The following is a 12,843-nucleotide window of genomic DNA, read 5'->3' on the forward strand; positions in this document are numbered from 1 at the left end:
TTTCTGAAGAAGGGTCTAGGCCCGAAACGTCAGCTTTCCTGCTCCTCTGATGCTGCTTGGCCTGCTGTGTTCATCCAGCTCTACACCTTGTTATATCAGTGATAGACAATCTGCCCATCACCATGTTGGCTGTGAGATAAGCATTGACTAGGACAATGGGGGAATGCCTTTGCTCTTTTTCGGAGGTCCATGGGATCCTTTGTGTCCACTTAAGGGAGAAGCCAAGGTTGCAGTTTAATGTCTCATCAGAAAGAAGAGATCGCCAACACTGCAGCTTTCCCAGACTCAACGGGGCTCGCTTCTTTGGAGTGAGACTTGAACCCACATCTTGTGAGCCAAGGCTTCACTAAACCCAGCTGACAGCTGTAGCTACAATGGATTAAACATCTTACTTGAAAGTCCTATCGACCTTTTACCATTGTGCATTTCCATGTAAATTTGTCACACTGTAATTACATCCACTGGCAAGTGATGGAGGGACTAGTTGGACCAGAGGTTACAGACTTATATAAAGGAGTTTTTATTTCAATTGTGGATGTCAGAATTTATTGTGTAAATACAAAAATATGGTCTGAATGTATGATTTAAATGGGGACTAAATTTTTCTACGCTTCTGAATTCCTTGTCTCATCATCCCCGACTTCAATCCCCACTTCACCTGAAGACAACATTGGCCTTGACATCCTAAGTGCAATGCTGGATTGACCGGTACTGCTTCTTATATCAGAATAGAGACAAAAGTACAAATTGAAATCAAAACTAATCGTGCTTTTTCATTTAAACAAAAATTTTTTTTACAATGGAATCCTAATAGTCAATCCCATTTGGTTTTGGAGTGGGACAGTTAGTTGGGGGGGGCATGTAGATGCGTGTTCTTTATAACAAGATCAGGGCAACATGATGGCTCAATGGTTAGCACTGCTGCCTCACAGCACCAGGAACCTGGGTTCAATTCCACCCTCAGGCAACTGTCTGTATGGAGTTTGCACATTCTCCTCATGTCTGCGTGGGTCCCCACTGGGTGTATAGAACATTACAGCGCAGTACAGGCCCTTCGGCCCTCAATGTTGCGCTGACCTCTGAAGCCCATCTAACCTAAACGATTCCATTATCATCCATATGTTTATCCAATGACCATTTAAATGCCCTTAAAGTTGGCGAGTCTACTACTGTTGCAGGCAGGGCATTCCACGCCCTTACTACTCTCTGAGTAAAGAACCTACCTCTGACATCTGTCCTATATCTATCACCCCTCAATTTAAAGCTATGTCCCCTCGTGCTAGCCATCACCATCCGAGGAAAAAGGCTCCCACTGTCCACCCTATCTAATCCTCTGATCATCTTGTATGTCTCTATTAAGTCACCTCTTAACCTTCTTCTCTCTAACGAAAACAGCCTCAAGTCCCTCAGCCTTTCCTCATAAGACCTTCCCTCCATACTAGGCAACATCCTGGTAAATCTCCTCTGCACCCTTTCCAATGCTTCCACATCCTTCCTATAATGCGGTGACCAGAACTGTACGCAATACTCCAAGTGCAGCCGCACCAGAGTTTTGTACAGCTGCAACATGACCTCGTGGCTCCGAAACTCAATCCCTCTACCAACAATACCTAACATACCGTACGCCTTCTTAACAACCCTATCAACCTGGGTGGCAACTTTCAGTGATCTATGCACATGGACACCGAGATCTCTCTGCTCATCCACACTACCAAGAATCTTACCATTAGCCCAGTACTCAGTATTCCTGTTACTCCTTCCAAAGTGAATCACTCTCACACTTTTCCGCATTAAACTCCATTTGCCGCCTCTCAGCCCAGCTCTGCAGCTTATCTATGTCCCTCTGTAACCTGCAACATCCTTCCGCACTATCCACAACTCCACCGACTTTGGTGTCATCCGCAAATTTACTAACCCATCCTTCTACGCCCTCATCCAGGTCATTTATAAAAATGACAAACAGCAGTGGCCCCAAAACAGATCCTTGTGGTACACCACTAGTAACTGAACTCCAGGATGAACATTTCCCATCAACCACCACCCTCTGTCTTCTTACAGCTAGCCAATTTCTGATCCAGTTTCCTCCCACAGTCCAAAGGTGTGCAGGTTAGGGTGGATTGGCCATGCTAAATTGCCCATAGATTAGGTGGGTAATAGAGGGATGGGTCTGGGTGGGATGCTTTGAGGGTCAGTGTGAACTTGTTGGGCCGAAGGGCCTGTCTCCACACTGTAGGGATTCTAACTGGAATTGCCAGGAGCAGCTCAATTGGTATCCTGGCTGTTTTTGAATGAATAGGGAAGTGGTTCCATAGTCCTGTGCCTGCACTGAGGATTGAAAATCATGATTGATACTCAGAAATATCTTTTTGGATGCAATGTTAAATTGAGGCCCTAGCTGCCCTTAGGCTAAACACAAAGAATTCCATGGAACTATTTTGGAGGAGATTAGCCCACTCCAATACTTATGCCTCAATCAATACCTCAAAGACAGATTATCTGGACATTATTACACTGCTAATTGTGGGAGCTTACTGTACACAAATTGGGCTGTCATGTTTCCTACATTACCCAGATATTACACTTCTAAAGTATTTCATTGGCTGTAAAAATAGAAACTTAGAAAATAGGAAGAAGAACAAGCCATTTGGCCCTTTACTATCATCATGGCTAAACATCCAACTCAGTCCCTTGTTCCCACTTAGTTCCCCATCCCTTTGAACCCTTAAACCCTAAGAGCTATATCTATCCCCATCTTTAAAACATTCAATGTTTTGGCCTCAGCCACTTTCTGTGGTACAGAATTCCTCAGGCTCACCACTCTCTGGGTGAAGAAATTTCTCCTCATCTCAGTCTTTAATTCTCAACTTCTCCGTCACCTGAGACGTGATGACCCTCAGGTTAAACCACCACTGGTCATACCTGTCTCTAATGAGGGAGCAGCCTTGAATTCTTCTAGACCTTCCCTTTTGCCTTAAACTGTGACCTATAAACTATAAAACGCTTTGTGACTGTCCTGTGCTTGTGGAAGGCGCTATGTAAATGCAAGCCTCTCTTTCCTTCAAGACGTTCTGATTTTAAATGGGCCTGATGATAGATTCCTACTTTCAAATAGCTGATGATGAGACCGTCCATTTCTTCCTCTAGTCGCAGAGCAGGCATGTTGATTAAAACCTTTCCCTGTTTCATTTCTGCCTATGCTGCAGAGAAACAGGTGAATAAGCCACAAGCTCCTGGTATTAACATTGCATCATGAGTCATTCTTAGAAACCTTCAACTCCCCCTGAGGCTTATTCCGAGGTCCTGTTGCTGATTGATGATTCAATATCACTGACAGAAAAGATGACAAATGTGTCCCCACTTCCTTCTACCAGGAAAATCAAGCATTTTACCCTCTGGCCAATCTCTCTCTTGTCTGCATCTCAATCTTCAATCAGAGATCCCAGCTGCACAAATGACCAGTCATCCCACCACAAATCAACGTCAGACTAAACCAAAGATCTTCACCCATGATGAATGTCCTGAATCTTATCCCCAGCTGAATCCCTGACCTGGAAAAAACTTGGATCATTCAAAGGCAACTAAGCTAAGACCAGTTCATTCCAACCAGGTGTCTGACTCTCAGAGATAAACCATCCAACAGTGATATTATTGACAGCACGAGATACTGGATAGTGCCCGTTCCTAGAAGGGTGTCAACAATAGCCAGGAGTTGATAGCTTTTAAAATCTCACCTCTTGTTTTCAAAACCCTCTGAGGCCTCCCAATACTTTCAACCTCCCCTCCATCCCAACTATCCTCCAAAATATTTGCGTTCCTCCAATTCTGGCTTCTTCCAACTCCTTGATTTCTTTTCTATCCCGCCATTAGTGGTTGTGCCTGAGAAAAAGACGTTAAGATTTGAGAAGAATGAGAGGTGATCTCATTGGATCGTAGAGGATTCTTGAGGGGCTTGACAGGGTAAATGCTGAGAGGACGTTTATCCTCATGGGAGAGTCCAGGGCCAGACGGCATAGTCTCAGGATAAAGGAGCACCAATTTAAGACAGAAACGAGAAGGAATCTCTTCTCTTAGAGGGTTGTGAGTCTTTGGAACTCCTAGCCACAAAGAGCTGTGGGGACAGAGCCCTGGTGTATATTCAAGGCTGAGATGGATAGATTCTTGATTAGTCAGGGGATCATGGGTTATGAAGAAAGGGCAGGAAAGTGGATACGAGGAGTGTTGGATCAGCCATGATCCTATTGAATGGTGGAGCAGGCTCAAGGGGCCGAAAGAACTACTCCGGTTCCTATTTCATCTGGTCTTACGGTTTCTGGAATTCCTACCTTAACTTTCAATTACTGTTTTCTTCTTTCTCCCCCTCCAGCCCTTTGGTTACCTGTCCAAATGGGTGTTGCATTGGCTTGTTTAACGTTGACGAGAGGCTGAGGATTAAAAAAAACGAAATTCTGAAAAACTCAGCAGGTTCGGCTGCATCACTACAGCTAGAAACCAAGATAATGTTTCAGGTCAACTGCCTTTTATCAGATTTCTCCCAGATGCCTAGGGATGTTGTATGTGTTTAAAAAAAAGGCTGACAGTTATTGTTAATACCCACTCAAAGATTGGAAAACATGCCAAGAACTAAACTCTCTGAGAAAGAGTCAAATTGGACTTGAAACATTAACTGTTTCTCTCTCCACAGATGCTGCCAGACATGCTGAGTTTCTCCAGCAATTTCTGTTTGAATTACACTAAACCCTCTTGTTCGTTTACACACACATCTTCTTTATTCTTCCGAGATAGCCATTACTCTAGGTGCAGCTATGTTTTAGTCAATAGCGTCATAGAGTCATACAGCATGGAACAGACCCTTCGGTCCAACCATTCCATGACGACCCAAACTAAACTACATGTCCGCTTGGTCTATATCCCTCCGAACATTTCTTAATCATGTACTTATCCAAATGTCTTTTAAACATTGTAACTGTACCCACATCGACCACTTCCTCTGGAAGTTCATTTCACACAAGAACGACTCTCTCTGTAAACAAATTGCCTCTCATGTCCCTTTTAAATCTTTCTCCTCTCGCTTTAAAAATGTGCCCCCTCGTCTTGAAATTCCCCACCCAGACATACTCTCACTGGGAGGTTGTGAGTTCAAGACTCCCTCCAGGAATTTAAATATAGAAGCTGACCGGCCACACCATAGCAGCATGAGGGGAATGTTGTAACTCTGGGGGTCTTTCAACTGAGACACTAAGTCAAGACCCCATCTACTATCTCAGCTTGATGCAAAAGGTCTGAAGGTGTTGCTTTAAAAAAGAGTGCTGGAATTATCCTGCTGTCCAAGTCAATATTTATCTTCAATCAGACTACTAAAATAGATTATCTGCCCCACTAATACATTGCAGTTTGCGGAAAAATACTGCTGAATTTCCCACATTACACTGGGGACTGCGCTTCAAAGGTAACTATCGTTCCCAAGAGATTTGGGAGGTCCCAAGGTTGTGAAAGGTGCTAATCAAATGTGGCTGTTGCTCTCTTTATGGAAAGTATAACATAAAGTAGTCACAGCCTGGCCAAACCATAGGGCTGCTCTCCCATTAGAGTGAGAGTTAATTGGTGTCCACCTTGCCTATGGTAAGGGGAGAGGTTAAGAAGGAGAGATGTTCACAATAACCTCAGGTGGTACAGGAATTGAACCCACACTATCAGCATCACACTCCAGCTTGCAAGCCAATGGAGCTAACCAACTTCCTACACTGTGCATCATTGCCACCTGTTAAATTTATTAAGCAGACTCTCTGAAAATTTCCAAAGGAAATTGTCCATTGTGTGGCCCATTGCTAGTTGAAGAGTATGTTTTTTTTTAAGAATGACAGGACAAACCAACAGAGATGGGAGACAAACTTCAGAAGCTCATTCTGCAGAGTCATCTAGTGGCCAGAGTCTGCAGTTACACTGTGACAGTTGACATAACAATATTGAATGGGATACGTTGACATAGCAAATACAATAGTATTTTAAGCAATTTTTGCTTGAAATAAGTGGGGGATTATGTAGAGTTGTGGGAGTTGGGGCTAGGGGGTTGTGGTCTTTCACTGTTCAAAAGAAATTACTCACATGAGCTGAGATTGGATAGTGAATTTCTACAATCTATTGGACTGAATGATAAGGGAAATTGAGGTTTTTGTCAAGATAAAGAAGGAAGCCTATGTCAGGTATAGACAACAGAGATTGTGTGAATACCCAGAAGAGTATCAAGGCAGTAGGAGTATAATTGAGAGGAAAATCAGGAAGGCACAAAGGGGACATGAGATAGCTTTGGCAAATAGGGTTAAGGAGAATCCAAAGGGATTCTATAAATAAGGACAAAAGGGTAACAAGGGAAAGAACTAGACCCCTTAAAGATCAGCAAGGCTACCTACATATGGAACTACAGGGTCTGGGTGAGATACTAAACGAATACTTTTCACCAGTTTTTACTATGGAGAAGAATATGGAAGATATAGAACGTGGGGAAATAAATAGCGATATCTTGAAAAATGTCTATATTACAGAGGAGGAGGTGCTGAATGTCTTAAAACGCATGAAAGTGGATAAATCCCCAGGACCCAATCAGGTGATCCCTAGAACTCTGTGGGAAGTGAGGGGAGGGATTGCTGGGTCCCTTGCTGAGATATTTGTATCATCGATAGCCACAGGTAAGCTGCCAGAAGACTGGAGGTTGGCTAATGTGGTGGTAAGGAAAAACCAATATAGACTATAGACCGGTGAGCATGACATCAGTGGAGGGCAAGTTGTTGGAGGGAATCCTGAGAGACAGGATTTACATGTATTTGGAAAGGCAAAGACTGATTAGGGACAATCAACATGGCTTTGTGCATGGGAAATCATGTCTCACTAACTTGATTGAGTTTTTTGAAGAAGTAACAAGGAGGATTGATGAGTGGTGGATATCATCTATCTGGACTGCAGTGAGGCAATCAACAAGGTTCCTCATGGTAGACTGGTTAGCAAGGTTAGATCATATGGAATACAGGGAAAACTGGCTGTTTGGATACAGAACTGGCTCAAAGGTAGAAGACAGTGGGTGGTGGTGGAGGGTTGCTTTTCAGACTAGAGGCCTGTGACCAGCGATGTGCTACAAGGATCGGTGCTGGGTCCACTGCTTTTAGCCATTTATATAAATGATTTGGACCTTAATATAGCAGGAATGGTTAGTAAGTTTGCAGTTGACACAAAAATTGGAGGTGTAGTGGACAGTGAGGAAGGTTACCTCAGAGTACAACAGGATCTTGATCAGATGGGCTGGTGGGTGGAAGAGTGGCAGGTGGAGTTTAATTTAGATAAATGTGAGGTGCTGCATTTTGGAAAGGCAAATCAAGGCAGGACTTGTACAGTTAATGGTAAGGTCCTGGGGAGTGTTGCTGAACAAAGAGACCTTGGAGTGCAGGTTCATAGTTCCTCGAAAGTGGAATTGCAGGTAGACAGGATAGTGAAGAAGGCACTTGGTACGCTTGCCTTTATTGGTCAGTGCATTGAGTATAGGAGTTGGGAGGTCATGTTGCGGCTATACAGGGCATTGGTTAGGCCAGTTTTGGAATACTGCATTTAATTCTGGTTTTCCTGTTACAGGAAGGATGTTGTGAAACTTGAAAGGGTTCAGAAAAGATTTACAAGGACGTTGCCAAGTTTGGAGGGTTTGAGCTATAGGAAGAAGCTGAATAGGCTGAGGTTATTTCCCCAAGAGTGTTGGAGGCTGAGGGGTGACCTTATAGAGGTTTATAACATCATGAGGGGCATGGATAGGGTAAATAGGCAAGGTCCTTTCCCCAGGGAGGGGGTGCCCAAAACTAGAGGGCATAGGGTTTGAGGTGAGATGGGAAAGATATAAAAGGGACCTAAGAGGCAAAATTTTCATGCAGAGGGTGGTGCGTGTATGGAATGGGCTGTCAGATGATGTGGTGGAGGCTGGTACAATTACAACATTTAAAAGGCATCTGCATGGGGATATGAATAGGAAGGGTTTAGACAGATATGGGCCAAATGCTGACAAATGGGACTAGATTCATATCGGATAGCTGGTCAGTATGGGCGAGTTGGACTGAAGGGTCTGTTTCCGTGCTGTACAACTCTATGACTCCAAATGTAATCAAAACCAATAGTTCAAACAGATCCATTGCTCACCTTTCCAGCAGGAATCACAATCCTTCGTCTCTCCATTCACTTCCATGGTGTCTCCTTATCTCTGTAACATCATCCATGGTTGACCTTCTGCCCCTTCTCCTAACCTACAAGTTGCCCCTTGTACTTGCAGGTAAGGGTGGCCTCCAAATGTATTCTGTCGATACCATGTTTGGGCAACAGTTTTGACCCCCAGCCCATCACTTTGCTGACTATCTACTTATCCAATTTCAAGTCATGGTTGAGCCAGAACTTTCATTATCTTAAATATTGACAGGACTGTAGCCACCCCATTTAGTTCCATAGTGTCCCAGCTGTCCACTCAGACTGAACCTACTGCTTCATAGCATTGTTGCCTAATGTGACCATGAACTAAAGTATAAAACTGATTCATGAATCCAGCACTGGCCATTTCCACCTACACACCAACATTCACCTCAACCCTTGCCTCATTCTAAACCCATTGGTGCTTGTGACTCACTGTTGGTCTCTTTAGGTTTCACTTTCCCTTGTGTCAATTCCAATCCCTCCAGAATATTCGGTAATTTGGATCACATTTCCAATTTGTTAAGAGAAACTGATAGGCTCGATAGAAATATTTTGAGTATCACTGAGAAAAGATACTTTTTGCCAATATCTTTCATGTAGGCTGTACATTCCAAAAGATTGGCAGATTGTATCAAACTTCATATATCTTCAGCTTTTTGCAACAAGCAAAGGTACTCACTGCACCCAATTAGCTCATTCTCGCCAAACTCACAACATGGTGTCTAACATTACCTGTGATTATTTAGCAATTGTGTACATATAGTCATACACAGTCCCTGGCCTTTGCCTACAGAAGCAACAGTGCATATACTGCACCTGTTTCAGCTCAACATAATAGGTGACTGCCACTTGCTGGTTCATTTTTTGAGGCAATGCCCAGACCAATCAGAACCAAGCGGCCTACTGCGAAATCTAAACAAAGCCTGGGCAGTTAACAGTCAATTGTCATTGACTGCTGCCTTCGCCTCCACCAATCAGAGTTAACTTGCCAACCAATCAGTGCTCTCCTCTCATACAGAAGAAACGCTGGCTTTCCCCTTTAATGGCGAATTGTCCTGATGAGTGCAAGAGGAAAAGCCTTGATAAAAATGTTTCCCTTTACAGCAATGTTCAAGTTCTGCATTACCAAATGAATAATTGAAATATTTGTACTGTTTGGAGATTCAGGACAGGAGGAACATAGCCCAACCTAAAGCCAGACCCTTTAGGAGTGAATTAATGAAAAAAATCTATATCATAGAAGTTTGGAATTCACCTCTGCTGATGCTTATTGATGCCAAGACAATTAATTTTAAATTGAGTTTGATAAAATTCTGTTAGTGAGAAATAAATGAGAAATATAGAGAAAGGACAGGGATATAAAATGGTCGCAGAGCACCCAAGATCTCACTGAATGGTGTAGGAGGGGCTAAATGGCCCCTACTATTGGCTTCCGGTCTTCTTAATTCTATTTTCAGTATCCTATCTCATAATAACATGGTCTTGTTCATCTTCCTCACTTTTACAATACCCTTCGGATCCTTATCCTCCAAATCATTGATTTCAAAAGTCTCACCCCCATTTACAGATTCTCTCAGCCCTCACAACGTTTATGAAGCCCAACTGCATAAGACAGTTCATATCCTTTGCCCTCTGACTTTGGGCTTCCATATGCAACCCATTCCTTTCATTTCACATTTCAGTCATTGTACCACAGCACTTTCGAATCCCCTCCTAAATCTTTCTATCTTGCCCCATTTCAATTTAAACCTGCTAGCTATAACCTACCCCTTCAACCTTGCCTTCAAGAACCTCCTTGACCCCTTTTGTAAACACCTGCATGATGTACGGACCTCCACAACAAGATCTTGCTTTCATATTGAGCTGCTCATTTAGTAAATTTCCCCAAGGCACTTTCCAGAGGTGCTTTCAAACAAGATTTGACACTGAGCTACATGAGGAGACAAAAGGACTGAAGACCAAAAAGAAGAGGCTTGTAGGAGCATTTGAAAGTAGCATAAGTGAAAGAGAGAGAGAGGAGAAAGAGGCAAAGATTCAGGGAGATAATTCCAGGTCTTTGAGTCAAGGTGATTAAAATTGGTTGTGTGCAGGAGGTTAGTTTGGAGAAATGCAGAGATGTCTAGAGTTGGACAAGGCTACAGAGGTAGGACGTGATGGGGGAAGGACATATTGTGATGATGTTATCACTTTGAAAAGCTTATTTTGTCTTGAGTTTTTTTGAAGAGATGTTGTAAATGCAGAGGTTCTGAACTGGCTACTGGAGATGGCCTAAGTAAACAATTTAGGGGCCTCTAGGTTTTTTTTAAAGTTGGAACTGTAGAAGCAGCTTGAGTGGGAGTGGCCAGCTCTCACAGACCAGGCTTTCTAGTTTTTTTTTTTAGCTTTAGCAGCCAGAAGCTATTTGGAGTCCCTGAAGAGATGGTGGCTTCAGTAAATGATTCCTAGCTGCTACTTTCTCTGGAATTTTTCTTGATGTCGTTTCCTCCTGGATTGGAGAACTGCACATAAGAATATGTGTCTGGATTTGTGTTTTTGCCAAGGGGTGTGTTGATGGGATGTTACTATGTTGGAACAGTTAATTAGTAATAGGTAGTGTATGTATTATTCGGTTAAGTTTTCCAATAGTTAAGTTATTCTAAATTCCTGTTCCTTTTGTTTGTATTTTAACTGTAGTGTTTAAACAAATTGTGTTTTCCAAGGTTTTGGAGTAGATTTTGGAGTAGAGTAACGAAACGTCTGCGGAACAACAAACCAGCTCGGCGAGCCAACCAACCTCAAAAAATTGTAATTTGCTTAATGTCGATTAGTTTGACCAGTCGCATTGCATCTGGAACATGCACTTCACATCTACCTTTAAAAGTGAGGCAAAGCTAGGGTCTGTGCTACCTTCTTAAAATATTTTAAGGGGGTCTGGTCTGGTCCATAACAATATAGGGATGTGCAGACAAGGGATGGTAATGAGGTGTTGTGACAAGGATAATGAATGAGTGGGACTTGGTGCAAGTAAGGTCAGGGATATCAGTTTTGGATGAGTTGAAGTTCAAGGAACATATAAAACATCTAGGGCACATTTTGTTGTGTTAAAGATTCAATATAGGTACAAGTTGCTAATGCATCAGCATTGACAGCACCTCATGGTGTGGTCCATGACATGCCATCCTGTCAGCTGTGAGACAGTTCCCCTTTAACATGGAAATGCACAACCCTAATTGGGCTGTTGAGTGAACACAACCTGAGACATAGGGTGCCCAGAATTGGAACAGTGCGGAAACTGTTTATAAACATGTTGAGTATCCGTTAAGACTAAAATAGCTGATATTTAATTGCACTGGCATTGTCTAACGGCACAACAGACAACAAGTTACAAATGTTAAGTCTTTACAGATTTTTGTGGACTGAGCCAAGCTTCCTGTTGTTTTGATGAACACTTCTCAAATTCTCAGTCATTAGCAACTCATCTACAATCAATGTTACGGTGACAAGTTATTTATCCTGACCATAAGTGAGGAAACGTCCACCCCTTTTTCAAACATCCTCCAATTTAAGTAACTACACAGATGCCATGCGGTAATGATTGGGAGACTGGATCTTGCGTTGAGAGCACACATGAACTCTGATGGCGGTTTAATTATTAAATGTTTTGGGTTTCCCTTTGGGGCAAAATGCGTTTCACAACCTAGAGCTTGGATTGATTTGGATCAGTACTTATATCGTGAAAGGAAAGTGTTGTAACCACTCAGCAGATCAGGTAACTCTGGATAGCAATCTCGCCTCTCTTGTGTCAGCTTGTAGATTCCAGTCCTGCTCCACATCCTGGCTAACACTGCATTGATTCAGACAGATAAGCTATCTGTCAGATGAGACATGGTACCGAGGCCCTGATTGCTTCCTCACGTGGATGGAAAAGATTCCATAGTCCTATCCTGAAGAAAAGCAGGAAAGATGTCTTAGCCAATACTTGTCCTTAATAATCGGTGATACATCCCAAAAGAGAGTTGGACCAAAGGGTCTGTTTCCGTGCTGTACATCTCTATGAACTCGTAAAGTTTTTACAGCGCAGAGAAAGGCCCTTTGGTTCATCGTGTCTGTGCTAGTCATCAAACATCCATTTATTCTAAACCCACCTTCTAGCACTTGACCCTTAGCCTTTTACGCAATGGTATGCTCATCTAAAACTTCACGAATATCTTGACAGTCCCTAACTCTACCACTGTTTTAGGCAGTGAGTTCCAGATACCCACCACTCTCGTAGTGAAAAACATTTTCCCCAAATCTCTTCTAAAGCTTCTGCTCCTCAGGATGAGAAGGAATGTGCACTTGAGACTACAATCAGATTAGCTATGATCTTCTTGAATGGAGGGAGCAGGCTTGAGGGGCTGAATGGCCTATTCCAATGCCTAATTCATACAATTCTAAATCCCTGTAGACAAGCAATCACCCCCTAATTTGAAGAGCTTAAGGTGACTATTCTGCTAGTCAGTCTATGGAGGGGACACTCCTCACAAATGTGCAGCATTGTCAGTGTCTCTCCTCATGTGTGTAAGGGGTTGTGGAGGTTGGCAGGGGCTCTGGTTTGTTCTGAAGTTGTTTAGGAAGAACACCACTCGCTGTAGTTGTTCAAAGCCTCCC

Source organism: Rhincodon typus, chromosome 19 (genome assembly GCF_021869965.1).
Source record: "Rhincodon typus isolate 14 chromosome 19, sRhiTyp1.1, whole genome shotgun sequence".
Classification (NCBI taxonomy): Eukaryota; Metazoa; Chordata; class Chondrichthyes; order Orectolobiformes; family Rhincodontidae; genus Rhincodon; species Rhincodon typus.